At 32.2% G+C, this 24,254-nt stretch overlaps 1 pseudogene; it reads left to right on the forward strand.

Moving 5' to 3' along the window:
- The first annotated feature begins 8,396 nt into the window (after window positions 1-8,396).
- LOC149545267 (3-ketoacyl-CoA synthase 11-like) lies at window positions 8,397-9,579 on the forward strand (annotated as a pseudogene).
- Window positions 9,580-24,254: the final 14,675 nt, after the last annotated feature.

A 24,254-nucleotide genomic window follows, 5' to 3' on the forward strand; every position in this document is an offset into this window, starting at 1 on the left:
AGGACTGTAGTTGTAATTCCACCATTCACATACACATCTTCTTTGTGACTTACTTACCAGTGGCAATAATCTGAGGGTTAGATTTTACACATTCAACCATCATGGAATTTGATATGTAGTGCCTCTCCCATTTGACTTTTGTAAGTCATCCTGATGGATGCAACCTTGATGATCTTTTATTGTGATGGATCATGATTGTGACCCTGAGTGGTCTACACCGTCGAGGTGTTTCAATTTATGTTTCTGTATCAGTTTCTTTGATTATGCTTTTGACTGATCTATGAGATTATGATGTGATTTTTGGTTCACTGAGGTTTGTGCCAGTGGTTACCAGGATCAATGTGGTATCATGAGGTTGTTATGTGACTACCTTGAGATGTGTGCAGAGATTGCACTGTGTACTTTTTACCATGCTACATTGGACTAGGTTCCTATAGCAGTGGTTAGTCATGTTTATGACTGTGTTTGCTTATGTGTTTTAAGTGCCCTTTTAATGCAGAGTAATCAATCATTATTAAATACTTAAGTGATTAGAATGGATTGTTCTTGTTGGATTATTTGGTTATGTGCTGTGGACATTTACCTTGTTATATTTCTGATTAGAGAGATATTTGTTACTCATGTTATGTTTACATTTGAGAGGACCCGAGGGTTAGATGTTACTCTTTGATTCCAATATCATAGATATTAGACTACTATGTTGTTCAGTTAATCATATTGCATGATGATGCCATTTTGAGATGACAGTGTGTTTCATGATGATATCTGGTTATCTGGTATTTGGACATATCTCTGATTATGTTATGTGATGGATTTAATGCTATGGTTATTTACTTCATTCCTGCGTTGTTATGCTTTATGCGAATGTGAGTGATGTAAATAGATTATTTTAATCTAATTAAATAAATGGTTAAATTAGGTGATTTAACACATTATTGCTTCGGCTATGTTATTATATGCAATTGCACTTGATCGTGTTGTTTAGTGTGTAGGATTTATATCCTTGGCAGTGGTACATGGAGTTAGTGATTCAACCATTCATATTTTACCAATGACGTCCTTGTATGGTCAATGTATCCTTTATTAAATGTTTAATTTAAACCTTTCAGTGATTAGTAAATCCGAACTCATTTGCATTATGTGATTAGACCAGTGAGTGTGTCTATGCATTTAGAAGTTCGCATTTGTCACGAAAGTGTTAAGTGTTTTTCTATGTTTTCAGGGTTTTTGGATTTTAATCTTTTTAGATTTAATTTCTGGCAGCTTTCCCTTACGTGAATTTCCATTACAGATAATAACCTATTTTTGTTTGGGTCGATTCGGAGTTGAACTACTCCAACTAGCTATTTTCCAAAATCGACTATTCACCCAAAAAGTGAATAAGAATTGGAAAAGTGATTTCATAAATCACTTATCACAATTTGGAAATTGAAATTGGGAGAGCAATTTGGAAATCCTCTTTTGTAGGATTCTTGTTTTGTTCGTTCTGGGAGCTGTGAGCATGGGATCTTTGCAAAGTTGATCTCGTTGGATTCAGCTCGAGGAGTTCTTGCTTTGCCATCAGTTTCAGCAGTTTTGGCGGATCGATTATTTTATCATGCGGGTTTTAGTTTATGCCCCTTTTTCCATCAGGTAGGGCCTTCCCGTTTTATTGGTTTTACTCTATTTTTTCTTCTGTTTCTTGTAGCTGTATGTTAGGAGGATGAGAAATAGTGTTCCCCTCCGTTTTTGTTTGTTGGTTCTGCCTAGTTGGTCGGGTATGAACATTTTTCCTGTTTTTGAAATGGGGGTTTGGGTTTTTACGCCGTTATGCTGGCTATTTTTGCATACGGTGTCCAATTCCATTTATTTTTGGATTTTTGGGGTTTCTGAACCCAAAGGCCAAATGGGTTTTAATTTTGAAATTTTCCAAATTTTTGGAGTTTTTACCTCGTTTTGCATGCTACCCTGTTTTCTCAAGTTTTCTTGGCACAATGTGGGTTGTGGACTTGGATGATCTGTTTGGATATCAGTTAGACCACTTTTTCACTTTTTGTTGCATTGGGATGCATGTCGCACCCATACTCCTGACTTTGTGTTCGGTTGAGTGACTTGTTACCTGTTTTTATGGTTTCTATTGAACCTTTGCTTTTGTTTCATGAATGCTAGGATTCGTGTAGAATCCATACTCTCGAATTGAGGCTGATTGAGTAAGTTCATGACTTTTGGTCTTGTTACATCATTGGGATTCGTGTAGAATCCATACTCTCGGATTGAGGCCGATTGAGTGATTTTATGATGTATGGTTTTATTGGCTTTGGGATTTGTGTAGAATCCATCCTTCCCATGTTGCTTTCAGTTGGGTATTTTCTTTGCATTGTGTTCTCATTCCTATCCTTGTGTTGTGATCTTTGTGATGGTGGTGCGCCACACACGAGTACGTGTGTGTACATTTGTCAGGTGACTTGCGAGGCCCGATCTTCCATAGTATTGTTGGAAGCTATGATCATTGGGTTAGGATGGGAGTATGCATGCCCACGGGAACTTGTTGTAAGATGAGCATGGGTAGGGTAGGGTAGCATCTGGATGGGGCTTCTATCTCGCAACTCGGCGTTCATGGTGCCGGAGGTTGACAGAGGATAAAAAGTTTTAAGTAAGTGATAACTAAATAAAATGTGTGATTGTTAATAAAAATTAAGATAAGTAAATTGTGTGAGCACATGATTAAGTTCGAGGACACAATTTGTGAGCACCCATTTAAGTTTGAGGACACATGATCCAAGCTTGGGCTTTTTGATGCCAAGCGACTCTCGAGGATGTCAGCCCCTACTTAGCAGCCTTTTGAGTGTCTAACCAGGACCTGTACTCCTTGCATTGTCTTAGGTTCTTGGTTGTAGCCATCATACTGTCTGGCGTGAGTATTAGCCATGGATGTTGTGTTTTATGTGTGTTTGTGGTTGGATCATTATCTCTATCAGCATGGTGGGTGTGGACCTATGGGTGCCACGTGGTTGGGAAGCGTAGCTACCTTCACCACTGCTAGGGATCGGTGTACAAAGATGATTTTTTGTCCTAGTGTGACCATTACTAGATGTCTTCACTTGGTACTTCGGGTTTCAGAGTATAATTTATTGTGATTTATGCTTTCATTGGGATGCTTGTATATCATTTTTAGATGATGTTAGTTTACTTGGCGCATTCCCTTATCATGATGGTTAGCATATGATTAGATGTTGTGAATTGTTGTATTAGCATATCTGTTGCTTATTGTTGTTTAGCATGTGATAGGTGATGTTATCTATTGTAGGATTATCTTATGCTTTTCTACTAGCATGTTAGATTTCCTTACGCTTATTTTGTTGCATGTTTTTAGTAGTGATGTCCTGATTATGACAGTATCGACGATCTGGTCGGTGGCTTGGGATGTTACGCGCAGGGGATGGGTAGGACCCACGATGGTCTTATGATGCTATTGACGGTTGGGAGGAACCACGTACTTGGTTATTTTTCTCATTGCAATGTTAACTATGTTATTGCAATGTTTCTTTCAGTTGAATGTGATGTTTCCTTTCTGTACTTTTTTCCTTCTTTGTTTGGTAGATGGTTAGATTCTAGTGTTCTATCTTTCTGTTACTCTATTTTTGTTCGAGTGCTCTCGCCTCAGAATGTGGATTCGATACTCCCTGATGTGGAGCTTTTTCTATGTGTTTGGCCTTTTTTCGAGTTTCTTGAAGTATTTTTATTTTCTATGGGCGACATTTGTTCAGCATTGTGCGACACTGTTAAAGTATCACACGCCCATAGAAAGAATGTCATACGATACTATAAAGTATTGCATGCATTACTAGAGAAGTATTGTATGATATTGGAACAGTGTCGCACGACTTCATGAGAAATGTCGCGCGATACTTTTCTAGTATCGCACGGCTTCTTGAGAAGTGTCGCACGCACTATGGGAGATGTGTCGCCCTCCCTTAGTAAAAAGTGTCGCACGCCTTTTGGTTAAAACTTGCATGTGCCAATAGCGGGCACTTTTTGTATCATTTTGATAGTTGATATGGATACCCTTTTGGGCGTTCTTGAAGCCTATGTTGTTGCATTTTGTATTGTGGAGGTTTTTTTTGGAAATCAATTTTTGGGTTTCTGTTGTAGTCCTTCGGGGTTTAAAATATATCGTTTAAGTATAAGTTCCTTATACTTAAGATATATTTTAATATATGTGAAAAATTGTTTGAGATAGGTTTCGGACCTCTCAGAGATAAGTTATGGATTCTAAGAAATTTTACGGCTTCAGAAATTCAGACTTAGCCAATTTTCAAGGCTTCAAGATTTCAGGCTTAGCCAAATTTTAGGTTTCTACATTTTACCCCAGCTTGGTGTTTTGTTGATGAGTGGTTGTTTCTTGCGCCCTCATCATGTGTGTTGTCTTTGTTGGCTTTGTTTGTGTGTGTCAGTTTGGTAGTGGCGTTTGGAGATTCGTTGGTTGTCGGGATGGTGGTGAAGTCTTCCGTAGCAATCGTTGTGATCCTTGTATGATGTTGTCATGTGCATTCATACTTGTAAAAAAAAAAAAAACTTGGCTTGTATTTCATCCTTATTTCCAAGGATCTCTGAGTGGGGCATTACATGATATATTACAATATAAATCTAGTATGTGAAACAAGGATAAAGGCGCACATTGACTAAAGTTTGTCAACACAAACTTTAGTAGTGATTCTTGTCTTCTACACTAGATGAATGGCATGACTCAACTTCTATGTGTGTTTGCATGATCTCCATGGTGTTTGAACCATCTCGTGATCCAAACGATGTCTAAAGTGGACCAAATATTATGTCAAGTAGTTATCGCATCTTCTTCTACATATCTGATCAAGGTGCCACAAACTCCAAACTCTCTTCACATAGTGAATTCAATTCATTTGAAAGTGATTTAATAACACCATCCAATGTATCACAGGCTGAACTCTAGAAATGATAGAAATTTATTTGTCAAGCAAGTCACATGCTTAAGTTGCCGACTGTTACTTCTATATTCAAATGCTTTTCAAAAATGCATGTTTTGAACCTCTACCTTTAACCTTTTTGGATGAGAGGTTAAGGTTAATGGTTCAACATACATGTTTTGGAAATTTATCTTAACCTCTTTTTGATGGAGAGGTTAATATTTCAAAGTGAAATGCATGTTTTGGACCCCAAACCTAAACCTTTTTAAAGGTTAATGGTTTAGAATATGTGTTTTGACCCCCAAACCTTAACCTTTTAGAAGGTTAACGGTTAATTGTTTGGTTAAACATGTATTCTGGTGTCTTTCATTAACCATTGATAATTTGAGACTTAGGAAACAAAATTCAATAATTTCAAGTCAGGGCAAAGTTGGTCATTAGTAGGAGGATTAGAAATCATGAGACTATCAACAATTGGATAAGTCTTCGAACACTTAAAAGATTGAATTTTTATGTCCTCTTGCACATTTTGATTGAAACTTTTGAAATTTGGGTATGATAAATACCAGGGCAACACATCTAGTAATAGTTTGATAAGGAAATTGAATTAGTGAGTAATTTAATTAGGTAGAAAATGAAAAATAAAAATTAATCACCATTTAAACCATAAAATTCAAAAAAATTGCAATAGTACTCAACCTACTAGCAAGTATAATAATATATTATTGGCTCATCTTCCTCTTCAAATAATCTGTTATAATATACTTATGTATTCATCAACTATATAAAATATTTTAAATAATTGTTAGTAAAAATAAATTTTAAACTAATGTCCAAAAGGAAAAGGAAGATGGAGTAAGCCCCTCACTAAGGTGGTCCTACAACATCAAAATAAAGCAACGCAATCAAATTTCAAGAAAATAATTTTTAAAATATATATAAGTTTTAAATAGATAACAAAAATTTATTAGAAAAAAATAGTAATCTCTAATTAGTAGATATTAATTCATAATTTCCAAAAGTGAATCAATAGTAATACATAATTTATTCATATTTATATATGTTAAAACTCTAAAATTACATAATTAGACAATCAAAAGATAGTAAAAAGAAAATAATATATAATTTCAATTTATCAAAAGTAAATCTTATTTTAATCTATATTTAACCTTAATTTGTTGGTTAAATATTATAATCAAAATTATTTACATGCACTTTTTTTTCACTATTTATATAAACTCCTAGATAATTCTATTTTTATTGTATTTGTTGTAGACTAATAATATTGAACCAACATTATAATCAAAATTATTTACATGCACTTTTTTTTCACTATTTATATAAACTCCTAGATAATTCTATTTTTATTGTATTTGTTGTAGACTAATAATATTGTATTCATTGTTAGTTTTCACTCATTATATCACTTTATTTATTTTATTTGCAAAATATTTTAAGTTTTGTAAAGTTCATCTTTATGGTTTCAAATTTTTTATAATAAAAAAGCTATTGATTTGAAATCTTATTGGTTGAAAGAAAATTTTGTTATAAGAACCTTTTTGTTCCTCCATATTCCATTTTACATGACTATTGAAAGATGTTCATATTTATGGTTTCAAAATTTTTATAATAAAAAATTATTTGTTTGAAATTCTATTGGTTGAAAGAAAATTTTGTTATAAGAGCCTTTTTGTTCCTCCATATTCCATTTTATATGACTATTGAAAGATGTCCATATTTATCATTACAAAAAATTTACAATAAAAAAAGCTATTTTTATGAAATCCTATTGGTTGAAAGAAAATTTTGCTATAAGAACCTTTTTGTTCCTCCATATTCCATTTTATATGACTATTGAAATATTTTGTGAATAAATTCAACTATAAAGAAGTATATATAAATTATTATAATTATGTTACTTGGCCAATAAAATAAAGTGGGGATAAATATAAGGGGAAAATATTAATCAAATGATATATAAAAAATTTAATTTATATTCATATTTCTATAATATATTTAAACTTTTATTAAAATAATAAATCTATTAATAATTACTAACCAATTACAACTTAATAACTATCCTCTTACAAAATATATCAAAATTGCATTATTTATATATATTGTATTTTATAAAATAATTTTCAAATTATACTTTCTATTTAATTATTACAAGAATATTAGAATTTAATTGAATTTAATTTAGTTTAAAAATTATTTATATTCAATTATATCAAAACAAACACAATCAAGTATAACAATTAATTTGATGAAACCGGAGAAACAAAAGCACCATCAAAACAGTAAACTTCAGTCCATTGTTGAAGGATACATACTGTTATGCCCCAAATTTGAATGTAATAGAAAATAATAGAAACTTTATTATGTTTTGATCAATGAGATTCTTTACATAAATAAAGTAGTCATATAGTGGTTCAATTGATATTTAATAACTACCAAAACTAAAATATATAACCTATTTCTATAATCCTAATGATTAATAGATCCACACAACATATCTAACTTGAACAATATATACCACACAATATATCTAACTATTATATACCACACAATATATCTATCTATTAGCATCATCATTGCACTACCATACAGTTGCTAGTTAAATTAATTTGATGAAACTACAAAATAACATATTCATTAATAGCAATTTATAAATATTTTCTTATTCTAAATTCTGGAGTCTGCGCTTTCATTTTGAATCGTTAAAAATGTAACAGTTGGACGAATTAAAAAAGAGGTGAGCAGCAGTTCACGAATCAAAAAACAGGAAAACAAATGTTATCTATGGTCATGATAACCGTTGATTGCAAAGTGAGTTGAAATATCTTACGTGGTAAAAACCAACAAAAGAGTGTGCATAGTTGAATTCAACCACGTTCAATGCAGTTAGCCGTTTTGTTTATTGTGTCATGAGGGCACTAAATAGAATCCCCCATGCTTGCGCCTTCTTGCACATAAAATATCTTCTATATATCCTGCATTCGTTGCCCATATTTTCTCATAGTTTTTGGCCTTTCTCAATTCAATTCAGCAATCAAGGAAATTCTGAGAATGACGCTCAATCTCATTTGACGGGCAATTCGGGTATCTGGTTTGTTATACGAGGGTTTTATCTCTGTGTTAAGCATATTGGGCATTGAGTATTAAACCTTTTCGCCATCTCGGCCCAGACTCAGATCCGTAATTCCCCTTAGTAGAGATTCTGTACTCAATCCGTTTCATTTGGGTACTGGAATTCCCTATTCTGGTATTGATTCAAACGCCTACAATTTGAGCACCAGCTTCCTGGATTTTCAAAGAGGTGGAACAGACGCAATGTATCTTTTGCTTTGTGCCATCGCAATCCTCTGTTCAACATTGTTGGTTTTTTGTACCACGCTCCACATTATGACAAGGCCAAGGTCAGTTTTCCTTGTGGATTTTGCATGTTACGAGCCGGAGGATGAGAGGAAATGTAGTAGAGAATTGTTCATGAATTGCTCTAAATCGACTGATACATTTTCCGAGCCGAGCTTAGAATTCCAAAGGAAGATCCTTGAGCTTTCAGGTATAGGGGAGGAGACTTACTTTCCTGAAGCAGTGCTTAGAGTGCCCCCAAATCCGTGCATGGCAGAGGCTAGGAAAGAAGCGGAGATGGTTATGTTCGGTGCCATTGATGACCTTTTTGCGAAAACGGGTGTGAAGCCCAAGGACATTGCGATACTAATTGTGAACTGTAGCGTTTTCAATCCCAATCCTTCCCTGTCTGCAATGGTAATAAACCACTACAAGTTGAGGAGGAACATTTTGAGTTACAATCTAGGGGGCATGGGTTGTAGCGCTGGTCTGATATCTATTGATCTGGGGAAGGACTTGCTTCAAGCTCATAGGAATTCTTATGCAATAGTTGTTAGCATGGAGAACATTACATTGAACTGGTATATTGGGAACGACAGATCCAAGCTCGTATCTAATTGCATTTTTAGGATGGGGGGTGCCGCCATTTTATTGTCGAACAAAAGATCAGAGAAGAGGAGGGCGAAATATGAGCTAGTGCATACCGTTAGGACCAACAAAGGTGCTGATGATAAATGCTTTCAGTGCGTTTGCCAAGAAGAGGATGATATGGGAAGGGTGGGGGTTTCATTATCTAAAGAGCTCATGGCAGTAGCAGGGGATGCTTTGAAGACTAACATAACCACTCTGGGTCCTCTGGTTCTCCCCATGTCAGAGCAAATTCTCTTCTTTGCAACTTTGGTGGGCAGGAAATTTTTTAGGATGAAGGTAAAGCCCTACATTCCAGATTTCAAGCTTGCATTTGAGCATTTCTGCATACATGCCGGAGGAAGGGCGGTTTTGGATGAAATTGAGAAGAATTTGCAGCTTTCAGAATGGGATATGGAACCGTCAAGAATGACCCTTTACCGATTTGGTAATACGTCTAGCAGCTCGTTATGGTATGAACTGGCGTACAGTGAAGCCAAGGGAAGAATGAGGAAGGGAGACAGAACGTGGCAAATTGCATTTGGGTCTGGATTCAAGTGCAACAGTGCTGTCTGGCGGGCTCTCAGAGCTGTCAATCCTGCTTCAGAGAAGAATCCATGGACTCAAATTATTCATCAGTTCCCTGTTTGACGTTCCTAAGGTTTCAACCATATGATCTGATCTCATCTTTTCATCTATGATTTTGTTTTCTCCCCAACTCTTGAAATATTTAGTTCTAATATTTTTGTATCACTAAATTTTCTCTCCAATTCTTCAAATATTTATTACCTTTACAGTCCTAATATATCTTGCATAACCTTGAGGTATTTTATCCTGCAAGGTTTTGATGTTGTAATGAAGCTGCCATGACTAGTCTATGATTTAATTTCCTCTTCTAGTTTGGAATATTTATGACTTTTGCAGTCTTGATGTATCTTGTACCATGTTGGGGTTGGGCTTTTTACCCAGATGAAACTCAGACAGCAAGCCTATGGAAAACCTGCTCTATTTTTCATTTTCTTTTCTATTCGCTTTAAATTACTGAACACTTAGACAACCGTAATGTGAGAATGTTTGATGGATGATGCTCTATGAATTTTTTCCATGGTCTTTTTTCAATAGGAAGGAAGAAATTAAGTTTTATTTAAAACTTTTCTTATAGAAATTAAGTCTTAATGTGTGATGCTTAAGCATTTTTGGAATTAATTATGCTAGATCTGATTTAGACAATACTTGATTTACAAATAATTTTAATAATTAAATTATTTAAGAAAACATAAAAAATTCTAAATTATTTTTTTAAAATTTCTATTAAGATTTGTTATTTTTAAATTAAGAAATTTAAAAACTAATTATTTCAATTATGAAGAATTAAGAAAGGAAATATACATAATATATTAATGAGGGGCAAGAAGAATTTGTCAATTCAATTCATCTATTGATTATTTTTATATGTTAAGATCTATAGTGCTCTAAAAAATAAATAAAATCTGATATTATTAAAACTTTATAACACATAATCTCACCTAAAAGAATGAATTATTAAAAATATTTCATAAATTAAATATTGTCCAAACCTTAATTGAAAACAAAAATCTAAGATTAAGGTAACTATAAAAAAGGCTAAGTGTAAAGAAAAGAATTGAAATAAGAAATTCTTTGAAGTATTCTTTTATCATTAATTTAAGACTTGATATCACTAGTGTAAGACTTAAATAGTTCTTTTAATGCACGAATGATGATTGTTGTCACAAATACAAATATGTCATGTATAGAGAAGGAATGGGGCATTCAATAAGAACAAATTTAGTGGTTGGATAGCTGTTGCTTGAAGATAGATAGGGGAAACAACCTAGTAGCCACTTAGGCTAACTTTGTGCACCTACAATTCCTAATCTGTATGTCATAATTTGTTGCTTTTTTCGGTGAACCTCCATAGGTGAATAAAAAGCTTAAAGATAACCTTTTGGCTTTCCCACATTTACAAAGCTCTCTATAGAACTTGTAGAGTGTGAGGTGGTCTAAAAGTGCCATTATAAAATAGTCACCCAAAAGTCACCACTAAAACCCCCAAAGTTGTCACCCAAAAATTTATACTTTTTGCACAAATTGACCAATTTGCAACCAAGAAAACTAAATAATGATCAACTATTTGTGCATATGCAATAATGTTTTTGGATATTTATGAACCGTAATGGGGTAGGGGGGCGGTGGGAGGTAGCAGTAGTTGGGGGGTTTCATGTGACGGAAATGCATACATGGGTGATAATTGGCTTGTTTCCCTGACATAGTTCAATACAAATACACAAAAAATTAATGATGAAAGTTAAATATAGATGTTATTTAAGTTATTAAAATTTTAGTGAATGTCACTTTTCAACATTTAGGAGATAGTTTTGATTAATAAATAATGAAAAATATAAAATAAACTAATAACACTATAAAATTTACATTTTTGAAATTAGAACAGTAAGACCAATAATGGGTTTTTGTCTCATTAAAAAATTCAATGGGAATGACTATAAAAAAATTACGACAATACCAAAAATTGTCAATTAAATGTCCTAGAAAAAAAAGAATCATAAAGGCATGGTTTGGTGGGACCAAGGCTATGCCATGCCTTTCCCCAAGGCAAAACCCCATGCAAAAGTCGAGAGCTATACCAAATTCCTGCTCATGTCTCAAGAATCGGGCACCCAATTTGTAATTCAAAAATCAGGTGCCTGATTGCTTTGAATCGTTGTACCTGACTGTTTAAAAATTGAGTACCTGATTTATAAATGGGTACCCGATTTTTAAAGAATCAGGTGCCCGATTTTTAAGCAATCAGGTACCCATTTCTATTGTACCCATTGGGCCCCAAAAGTTATCCCACTGACTGAATTTTAATGATTGAAATGATTGAATAATAGTTTTGATCTGCACTAGCGAATTCTGTCATGCTTATTCTATTTTTTTGTCCTCTTATACAATTTGCAAGATACTAATTCAAATTTAAAATTGGTGAGAACATGGGATCAAAAAAATGAAGAAAGAAGAAAGCAAAAGTTCTGACAAATGAAGAGATTGCAGCAAATAAAGAGAATGAAGCACAACGTCAACAAGAGAGAAGACAGAGAATTAGAGACTTGAACAATGTTTCAAAAGAGAAAGACATTGAGGATACCATGATGGATGAAGAGGTCAAAGAAGAGAACCCAATACAAGAAAATTCAGGTGCACATTCTAATCATGCATTCAATACAGGTGTGTCTCCAAACCCTCAAATTTTCTCTCCTGATGAAATTGGTGATTTTTTAGAAGCAGGTTACGATTTAAATGATTTAGATTTTCTTCATGAGAAGCAATTGTCAAATGATCATGCACAAAACACTCCAATTGAAATGCCTGCCCCGAAAGAAAAACCAAAAAAATTTGAAAATGATATTCAAATCCCAAATAACAGTGAAAATAGTAAAGTGTTTGAAAATAAAAATTGCATGAATGTAGACATAGAAACACCAACTACTGAACAAACATGTCAGGATGATAGCAAAGTGTTTGAACATAATTTTCATATTCATAATGATGTGTTAGATAATCTTGAGGGATTGGTTTCATGGAGACAAATTAGGACACATGCTAATAGATTGTATAGGCATTTTTTTTATAATAAGAAATTTGGGTTTCAATGTCAGCTAATGTTGCAACTAATTAAAATGTCTAAAACGTGAAAAGTAATGAGAAGGTTGGGAATGTATGCAAAACCCAAGAATAAAAAAGAGTCTTTAAAACAAGTTGTATCCACTGTTGCTAGTGCCTTTCATGTTATCCAAAAGAGAAGTTAGTCTAAAGATAAGAATGAAGCATGATGAGCAATAACAATTAGTCTAAAGATAAGAATGAAGCATGACGAGCAATAACAACAACTTTAGTTAACAAATCAACATCTAAAAAAAATTGATTAGCAACATAAGTGGATATCTTAATGTGAATCGTAAGACTTTAGAAAGGGCTATAAAGAGAAGGGTTAACTTTGAATGTGATCTAGCAAATATTTTATGGACTTCTAGTGGTAGACTCCTGAGATGTGATATGAAACTTACTAGTGAAGTCAAAAGTTTGATTGAAATTTTTTGGCATGATAATACTAGAGTATCACCTAATTCAAGAGATGTTCTTAAATTGAGAATTGGGTCAAAAATATGTGATCCACATCCTAAACAACTTTTGGACATGACTCAAACTGAATTGTTTTAAAAAAATTTAGATGGTAAGGTATTAAATATTACCATTAGTCAAAGATCTTTTGAAAAGTGTAAACCATGGTATGTAAGGATTAACAAGGAAAGAATCACATGTTTTTGTAAAACTCATATTCAATTTCATTACCATTATGATGTATTTCGATCTATACATGGTACCATACATAGTAAATAAATGTTGCAAGAATGTGGTATAAAAATACCACCTCAAACTATAAAAGATTTCATATCAAGTTTTTTTTGTAAGCCGCCTAATGATCAATACTTTCTTTTCAATGCATGTCTCTCTAGTACATGTGATATGTGCACCAATCTTTCTTTGTTAGATGAATGTTTACATGAAAATGCTTTGACTACTTTTGGACAACAATTAGTTGAGGTAAAAAGATTCAAAACTATTGAATATCCATTGAAGGATGGGAAGATTGGAAGAAGGTGTGATCTAGTTACAGTTAAAGTTAGTTGTCACGCATTTATGGATGAGTTTAAGAGTGTGATCATACAAAAATATGTTAAACACTCAATATTCTAGATGGCTTGATGGACAATTTCACATATGTAAGAATACATTTCCAATTAGTACTATACTTTTAGTTGTTGACTTTGTAGAGAACTACACACTTGCACCACAAGAAGAGGTACAACCAAAATATTACAATTCAGTGCAAGTAACAATTTATGTTCATATAGTTTATAGGCATGCACCTGATAGTACAGAGGAGGATCAAAAAATATTGAAAGAGTACCATTTTTATTTAAGTGATAATAAACTCCATTCATCTGAGTTTGTCCAATATTGTTTCAAGGTCTTTTATGACAATTTAAGAGAGAGACAAATTCAAATGACACAAAATTGGATATGGTCATATAATTGTACAGGACAATTCAAGAATGCTAGAATGTTCTATTGGTTGAGTAGGACACATAGGAAAACTAACATCCAACATGTGTGGAGTTTTTTTGAGGCTGGACATGGTAAAGGAGAACATGATGGTGCTAGTGCATGCGTGAAGAGAGCCCTTAGTAGAGAGCAATTAAAATTTGAGGAAAAAGCTAAATTCAAAAATGCACATGAGATTGTCGAATGGTGTAACAAATATTTATACACGGGATTAAGTCAGAACTCTACAATCAAACGTTTCTTCTACCTAGTTGAAGAAAATAATATCCCTTCAAGATATGATTGTGATACAATTAGTGGGTCAGCTAAATGGCATTCATTTAGGAGTTCAGATTCTAACACTTCGACTATATGGACTAGGGAGCTTGCTTGTTTTTGTCAATTTTGTCTTGCAAGTGAATTGGGGGAATGTGAGAATACAGAATGGGTTGAAGATTGGCAACAAAGATCATTAGCACCTACTAACATGCATTTTGAAGATGATATAGTAAATGAAGGCTAGAATGGTACTTTTGCATTAGAAGACTATGATCGTATTTCAAACCTCATAGAACCTGGTATGCACAATTCAATTAGATTTTTTTGTGATCTCATGCTTCAATTTATATAATTTGCATATGTACACTCATGTGATTAAAGTGTTTCTATACTTTATATTATCTTGTAGGACATGTTTATGCTATTATTGCACCTAGTGGTAATGATGAACAGACTGAGTATTGGCTAGCTAGATGTGTGGAACCTAAGAAAAATTTGACATGTCATCAAGTAGACAATGATGGTTTTGAGTATCCAATCAAGTCTATCATTGTAGCTGGCACCTAGCTACGTAGATACCTAACAAGAAGAAATGGTTTACTAGCATTTGAAGACTACCAAACTGAAAAGAAGATTTTACACTATTCTCATTTGGTTGCGGCAACAAATATCAAATTAAAAAGATATAAAGGGAGACCTGCCAAAAAGGTATTATGGACAATTTCAATGGATGAGCACGAGACAATCATAGATGCATTGCAAAAGAGAGAGGATGTAGATGGTACAGTGGGATGACTACATTTAAATCAAACACATATAAGTTTTTTCATTATTGTATTTTATATATATATATATATATATATATATATATATATATATATATATATATATATATATATATATATATATATATATATATATATATATATATATATATATATATATATATATATATATATATATATATATATATATATATATATATGTACTTATATAATTTAATTACATGTATGTTTGTGTTGTCAATACCAATTTAGAGAACTTATATACCTCTTATTCAGGTCTCAATTACAATTTATGCAAATTTAAATGTTAAAGTGGATCGAACATCAACATCTTGTGCAATTTCACATAGTAAGTACATACAAATTACACATATATTTACATAGTTCAGATACATTGAATATTAATTTATGTGTTTATTAACATGTGTGTTTTTGTTTTACATTTTTATTTTACAGGACCTCATTTGAAGAGATGTGTTGAACCAATTTTATGTTTCAAATGAGTTCATTGAACTATGAATATATCATTGACATTGTCTTACATATATTGTGAAAATATGTAACTATACAAACTAATTCAAAAATGAGAGTTTACTTCTATTTGAAAGTTAAAGGTATGCACTTGATAAATTATAAATTAATTGTCAATTTAAGTAATGACCTCCTATTTTGTTCCATTACTTTTACATGAACAAGCATGTTTAAATTAATGTTTGTTTGAAGTTTCAAATTACTATTGATTGTGATATTAAAAACAACTCACTTGCACATGATAATTTAAAGATCATTACTCATTGTATTGATTATATGTTAAATCATTACTCATTGTATTCATTGTATTGATTATATCTTACATTACCAAACAACACATTCAGATCACTTATGATACATTGTTAGGTATCCATACATGTGTGTCTTAAGGGGACATGGGAGTCCTAATAGGTCATTATGTCTGTTATAGGTTATGACAGGTATTCATATGTTTACTACCACATAGTAGGTCTTATTAGGTGATAATGAGTCTTACATTACCAAACAACACATTAAGATCACTTATGATACATTGCTAGGTATGCTATCCATACATGTGTCTCTTAAGGGGACATAGGAGTCCTAATAGGTAACGTTATGTTTTTTATAGGTTATGATAGGTATTCATATGTTTACTACCACGTAATAGGTCTTATTAGGTGACAATGAGTCTTACATTACCAAACAACACATTAAGATCACTTATGATACATTGTTAGGTACGTTATCAATACATTTTTTAATCTAGTAGGTCAATTTTATTTGTATGAATCTCAATGCATAAATTTGATGTGATATTTATCCAATAATGCTCTATAGATAGTTAAAATTATTGTTCATCTTACATATATACTTACAAAATGTGTCATATGTTCATGAATAAAATATGTTAGAATAAAGAAAATGGTTTGAATATACTTAAAACATGGTGAAACATAATAATATATACTACATACAAAAGTATGATAAGAAGTCATAAAAAAATAGTACATGGTCTAACATACATCATAACATGATCTATGAAGTGAAAAAATACATGGTCTAACATATAGTTTTAACTATCCTAACACAAAGTGTATACATTATAAATAATATACACCATAAAAAATAATCTATAGGTTCCAACAAGACCTAATCTATCTGATTGAATGCCCTCTTTACTCCACATGAAGAGGACTCACATGGATCATCATGTGTAATATGAGTCATCTCGTCATGTCGGACACCCTGTGAGGTAGATGTATCACCCTGTGTAACATAAGGCACATCTCATCATGTACATGCTTAATTGAAATGGGTCTCAAAATCTAGCTTGCAAATAAATTAAATATTCACTACATAATAAACTAAATTATACCACATGTGATGGGTGTCCCTTAGTAACAGGAGGAGGCGCACTGTCAAAACTACCAAATGCAGCAATGGTGAGGTGTTGTAATTTACAATACATCCATTTTTTAAATTTAATTTTAGAGCATAATGAACTATACATTATGTACATAAATCACAATACTGATCTCAAATGATGATGTACGCACCTCCATCTGGCTAAGTCCTATGCTCTCAGCAACACTTGTGGTGACATAGTCCTAAAATTATGGATACATAAACATTTAGTCAAAATTAAATATACATGAATAATTACAAAGTACATAATTTGTACACTACATTTTTTATACACTATAAATTTAGCATGTGTATGTAATATATATATATATATATATATATATATATATATATATATATATATATATATATATATATATATATATATATATATATATATATATATATATATATATATATATATATATATATATATATATATATATATATATCATACCTAAGTGGTAGCCAATTTCATAGATGTTTCTATAGGTATGCTAGCATGATAATCATAAGATGGAGTCGAAAATAGACTATACCAAGGCCTGTATGGATGAGTATGATATGGCTCCTATTTGTAAAATCAAAACACATAAAATATATATACATGTGAGTCAAAATTGTTTAGATAATAAGTTAATAATAATGTACATACATAAAAATAATATGTAAATTATTTGTCTTCAGTCAAAAGTTCATACCACATGTATTTGAGGCTGTGCCTTAGTGGTAACTGGAGTAGGACTTGTACTAACATCAATCTATGTAGATGTAGCCAATCCCTACAAAATCAGATAAAAAGAACATATGAGCACATGGTATTAAATTCAAATTTGAATGTACATTTTTATAGTGTAATTCAAAGTGCATACCGTATAAGGGATGCCAACGTCTGTAGGTCTCGAAAAAAGACTATACTGCCTCCTAGGAGGAACAATATCATCCATCCTCTATTATTTCAAAAGTACAAATTAATATAGTTAATACAATTACACATGTATGTAGAAAGTAAATAATTATGTGTACTTTATATTTATATATTGAAATTAAAATTTTACCTACTGCTCTTGACTCTCTCCAGGCTCTCCCTACTGCATGAGGTCAACAAATGATGACACGTCTATCTCATCACTACCATCACCATGGGCAACGTATACATCATCATCAAAATTTGCACCCTCAGCATAATGGCCATTGTGTGCTGCACCAAGATCACTCTCGGGGCCTGTGCATATGCCTCCACAACTAGTACAAACATGTCCAAGTGGAGGAGCATGTATCGCTTGCATCTACTGCTATACTAAATGGCCTGAAAGGGCACTCAAATGGGTAAAAGAAGATGAAACTACTTGATGATGCTGAGGGGTAGGTACAACAGGCACAAGAAGAGGTACAAGGGGCTCAGCTCTCCTGCGATTTCTCATTTATCACTCAGCTTTGCCCCAGGCCTATCCTAAGGCATCCCTCTACCAACCCCCTGAAATGCTTTCATATCAAAATAGTTGGGTTTCAAACCCAATTCAAACTCAGCCCATAAATTCCTAAGGAAGTACATGGGCACCTCATGGTTAGCGTGTGGTGGATGGTCAAATACCATCCACCACCACTCCCAAAAATGTGGTGCTATACGTGGATGTGTACACCACCTAATAGAAATCTAAGGCTTCTTATCACTAATTTCTTCACTCGTCTTAGGGTTTACAAAATAATGTTGAAATTTCCCTTTACCTATATGCAAGTTATAAACCTCTTTGTATGATAAGCCGTCAGAGTAGAACACACGCATGTTTTCCCTCCACGATCTAAATGAATCAATGTCTGAATTAAAATTATGGATGGAGTCAACCACACCTTGCATGCTATCTACAAGATGTAGTAGGTGAGTGGGGGCATGCCTCTCATGTTGGATAGCCTCTATATCACGCATGAGGTCATTGAGGTTACACCTCATGGTCTCACGAAGCTCATTTGCGATGGGTGGTGGAGGTGTGGGTGGAGGTGGAGGTGGAGGTGGAGGTGGAGGTGGAGATGGAGGGGGCAGAGGCAAGGGTATGGGAGGGGGAGGGGGTGACACTGGGTCCATCAAATATAATTTGCATATATGTTTAAAAAACATAAAATATTTAAAACATGACAAAATTACTATTTAATAAAATTTAAATCTAAAATTTATCAACTAGATCTATATAAATGCACATATCTTTATTAAAATCATATCAATTAAATAAATAAAGTTAAACACTTAAGTCAAATTAAACATTAAATACCAGATTTTTAAGTCTAATCATAAAATAATAGTCCAAAAAAATATATCTAGGTTAGTTCAAGGTTTCTTTTCTTAAAATAGGAGCCACCAAGCTAATTTTGCTTTCATGTACACTTATTTTGTGACACTGTGAGATTGTATGAACTCATTATGCATTATACATGTTCATCTCAGGATGAAACAAAGTTAAGATTATGACAAGGTTATGGTTTACAATTTTGTTATGTTAACAGTTTTCATGATGGCTAAGCTTAAGATTATTATAATGATTATGGTCCTTTAATGTTAGGGAACTTACCTAGGATTATGGTTTTAGTTAGAATTATATTTAGGTTTTGGATATTTATTATGGTCCTATTGTTTATAGGATATATAATAGATGGCGTTAGGATGAGAGTTAAGGTTACAAAATTGTCTAATGAAAGCTTAGAGACAGAATTACATGATTTGATTAAAAAATATTTATGATTGTAGTTTGAATCCTAACTATTATCCACTTTTTAATGGAAACTGTAAGTGTAGATCATGTCAAGTAATGAACTAATACATGTGAACCCTATCCCTAACCATATAATAATCCTAATTCTAATCATAATCCATAATTCATTACCTTATGAAGCTTTGGCTATCCATTTTATTGCCAGAGTAATCCCTTGGCTATCCACAAAATGTTCCTAACAGATTTATATAGAAGACTAAATTGATTTAAATAAAATGAGCAGGAAGAAGAGAAAATTACATCCAATATGAGGAGAGAATCTTTTAACGTACTTGAATTCTACCAACCAAAGTGAGATAATTAGAGTTCCAATTGTTGAGTTTTCCAAAGATTTTCTTGTTGATATAAAGACACATTTCATGTATATGTTAGGGTTTACTACAAATAGAATCCCTAGGTACCTAACCACTTAATTATGAAATCTCCATCCAATACCATATTTACTACACAAGGTAGGGGACTCAATATTTAGCCCCGATAAGATAGATGTAGAGACATAAATCTTACTACCTGATACAAAGAAAAGAGGTCCAATTTGATCATTAAATGACTCGTGTTGCACTCTTGTAGCTTAAAAAGAATACAAATATTATCAAAAAACTATGTACGTTAGATACTTATTAATTATTTGGAGAGTAGATCCTCTAACTTTTAGAGACAACTGGTCATCTCTAAGGAGATAATGTAATGAGTCAATGTTCAACAATAAAAAATAAAGAGGATGCAAGAGGACACCCTTTCATAATTGATCTAGAGAGTCCTAAAAATTATTATCTAACCCCATTAATTTCTTTACTAAAACCCTGGCACCAATCATAAGAGAGGACACCATTTGACATAATATTGGATGGAGGGCTTGCAACATCATCATAGTGAAACTCCATTCTACCCTTTTGTAGACATTTTCATAATCAATTACTTGAGCATGCCTACATGCTATCCTAGAAATGTTTCCCAATCCAAAGTCTTCCAATAGGTTATCAAGTTCTCCAATATGCATAAATATCCTTAACAAAACACTTTTGTGAAGGGTTAATGATCTTGGGTAGGATATCTTCTAGTCTAGAGGCTAAGACCTTGACAATAATTTTGTATGATATGTATTTAGGAGTGTCTTGTCTCTAATTTTTAATGAGATTCTTATCTCCCCTTGGGGATCAATTTTATTAGCCCTCCATTGATTACTTGACCTAGGGATTTTATGAGCCCTTCGTTGATCACTTGATCAATTTTATGAGCCCTCCATTGATTACTTGACGTAGGGATTTCTCATTACTAATTTTTTGGATGGAAGAGCTGATTTATGATAGAAATGGGTTTATTACTTGGAATAATGCATCTTTATTCTAGGAATGATGGTTCTCATTTTATCCCTATCTTCTAAATCATTTTGAACTATCATCATCTTCTAACCAAAAAAATTGATACTAAAATTAGGAAAAGGATCTTACTATATATATCACTACGGGGTGGGTATTTCTTTTTATAGAATAAGGCAATATTTTTTTATGTGGCCTTCCATTTTGCAAAGGCAATAAACATTTAGGCTACCCATATAGGAAAATAGGAAACAAATAGGGGAATCTCCAATCTCTAAAAAAAACTTTTAGGCACTTTTAACCCAATATAAATAGAAATTAGTCCACCCTAACATAAATATCTAGTTAGGGATTGGGGTGTTAGAGTGCTTCAATACCCTCCTAATTAGATATTACATGATTCCTAAAATCAAGCCTTAATAGGGATTGTAATTTTTTAAACTTAAATAGTCACATGTCTAGATAATTTTCATACATGTGTTAGTACATCATGGTTCTAGGATTATATAGTTAAGTAAATAATGAGCTTAGGAGTAAGGATTTAAATGGAATTAGGATTAAGATTTAAATGGGGTTGAGAGCTTTTAATATTAGAGTTTACTAGTTTGGATTGGAGTTTAGCAATTAGGATAATAGGATTAGGACCTATAGTATGGTATGGGATAACATGTTTAAATAATTTAAGGATTTACTTAGAAATTCAAGATTATGTCCTTGACTTAGACCTTATGATTTTGGATTTTGTATATTACATGAATTTTTAGGATCTTGGGGTTCACTAAGTTTAATTTTACTAGGTCTAATTAGGGTTTATCATTTAGGATTAGGCTTATAATTTAATTTAGACATTTGATTATTCACCTTAGTAGGGTTAGGGCACACAAATTTACATCAAGTTCTAGATATCTACCTGAAATTAAAGTTAAAATTATTACATCTTAGGAGAACTCTAGAATTATATATAGGATTAGGTTTTGGATTTAAGATCATAGGATTTAAATTTAGGGTTGATAGATTTTAATATTAAAGAGCTTGCAAGTTTGGATTAGGATTAACCTATATCTAGTATTTAGGAATGTGGTTTAACATTAAGGACTAGGGCTTAATATCAAGAAATTAAGTTATGGTTATGGTTATTATTAGGGAACTAGTTTAGCTTATGGAACTAACTTAATATAGTTAGGAGTAGGGTTCAAGTATTGGGAAGTTAGTATTTAGGTTGATCTAGTTAGGATTCTAGTTTGAAATTTAGGGTTAGAGCTTATCAATGCTTAGGGTTTAGAATATTAGCAATTTAAGGTTATGTTTGTAGGATTAAAGTCTAGTTTAAATATCATGGATAGTTATCAAATTTATTAAAAACTAATACATATGTTTCAATTTTAACATACATATGTGTGTGTGTGTGTGTGTGTGTGTGTGTGTACATGTGTGGTTATTTAAAATTAATATATTTACTACAAACACATGTTTACATAGAATCAATTATGGATAGTAATACACAATTACATACATTAACAATATTTAAATTTAAACATGTACATGTAGTATGTGAATACGTTTAAAAAGAAACACACACACACACACACACACACACACACACACACACACACACACATGTCATACACATAAATATAAAATTAGTACTCAAGGTAGGATAGGAAAGTTATTTAATTATTTATATATTACTTGGTGTAGGTTTTAGCAAATTAAGATTAAGGTTAAGATGATAGTAAGGGTTATGATTAGAGTTAAATTCAATACAAATTGACATTATAGTTAATCCTAAATGACACCCGGCCAAGGGATCCAAAGAACTAATCAAAGGTTTTACTAAGCAAGCAATAACATACATACAATAATTTACATTTATAAAAAACATAAGAGATTGCATTCCTTAATGAGCACATTTACATTTCATTTTTAAATAACTATAAGTAGACTAAAAGTAAAATAAATAACACATCCACATGAAAGAAAATTAACTACTTCAGTTCAATCCATTTAAATAATTTATACATACATTTGTTCCAAATGCCACTTGGAAAATTAATTCGGAATGCACAATCATCCACTGTACATGTCACAGGGTATGAAAGGCTGAAATAATATACATTTATAAAATATTTTACATCATCCATTTTCGATCCATGAAACAAAGTACAATACAATTTAAGTAAAATCATTTTAAATACTAAAAGTTTTTTGTTTAGATCCCTTGACGGGCTGTTATGTGATTAAGTACTTAGTTACATATGTTTAGGGTTTTATTTATATGGTTAAGTCAACATTATAGTTTAAACAATGAATTTAGGTCGAGGTTATATGGTTCTAGGTCAAGGTTATATTTATTTGTAAAATTACATGTTAAACAATGAATTTACATCTAATCTAATCATTCAACATTGTAATAAATACATAAATTAAATACATTTCAAAACATCTAAAATAATAATTTTTTAAATAAACATTTATGAAACTATATTTTAATTAACAAATACAAAAGTTTAAACATCTACTCATTAACAATGTAAATTTGTACAATTTTACGTATATTAAAAATGAAAAAAATAATAAATTAACATACATATTAAATTGAAAATTGAAAAAAAAGAGTAAAATAGTATAAAACATATTAAAATACTTGGTGTATCGAAAACTAGCAGCAAGGGGGTGGTCAGTAGGGCTAAAAATCGGGCTCCCGTATGCATCTCTAATCAGGCTCCCATTTTTAAGGTCATGAAAATGACCTCAAAAATGCCAAAAAAGAGTTTAAATAAAGTCTTACAAATCGAGTACTCGACACCGATTTTTAAAAATCGAGTACCCAATTTATAAGTAATCGGGTACCCAATTTATAAGTAATCGGGTACCCAATTTATAAAAAGTCGGGTGCCCGATATTTGAGCGCCTCGGGCACTTGATCCACTTTTAAATATCGGGTACCCAATTTTTGAAATTCAGCTCGGGTGCTCGAAGCTTAATTTTAGAAATGGGTACCCAATTTTTTAACAATTGGGTACCCATTTTTGAGAAGTACAATTTCATAGATCTGACTTTCACAAAATTGTGACCCAACTTCTTGCGATCACCCATATAGTTAATCTTTTGGTGAACCCAAAAAACCTATAAAAAAAAAGTAGACTACAAAAAGCTCAAATT

This window comes from Cupressus sempervirens, chromosome 7, assembly GCF_028749045.1.
Source record: "Cupressus sempervirens isolate cs-2001-9-10 chromosome 7, ASM2874904v1, whole genome shotgun sequence".
NCBI classification, from domain to species: domain Eukaryota; kingdom Viridiplantae; phylum Streptophyta; class Pinopsida; order Cupressales; family Cupressaceae; genus Cupressus; species Cupressus sempervirens.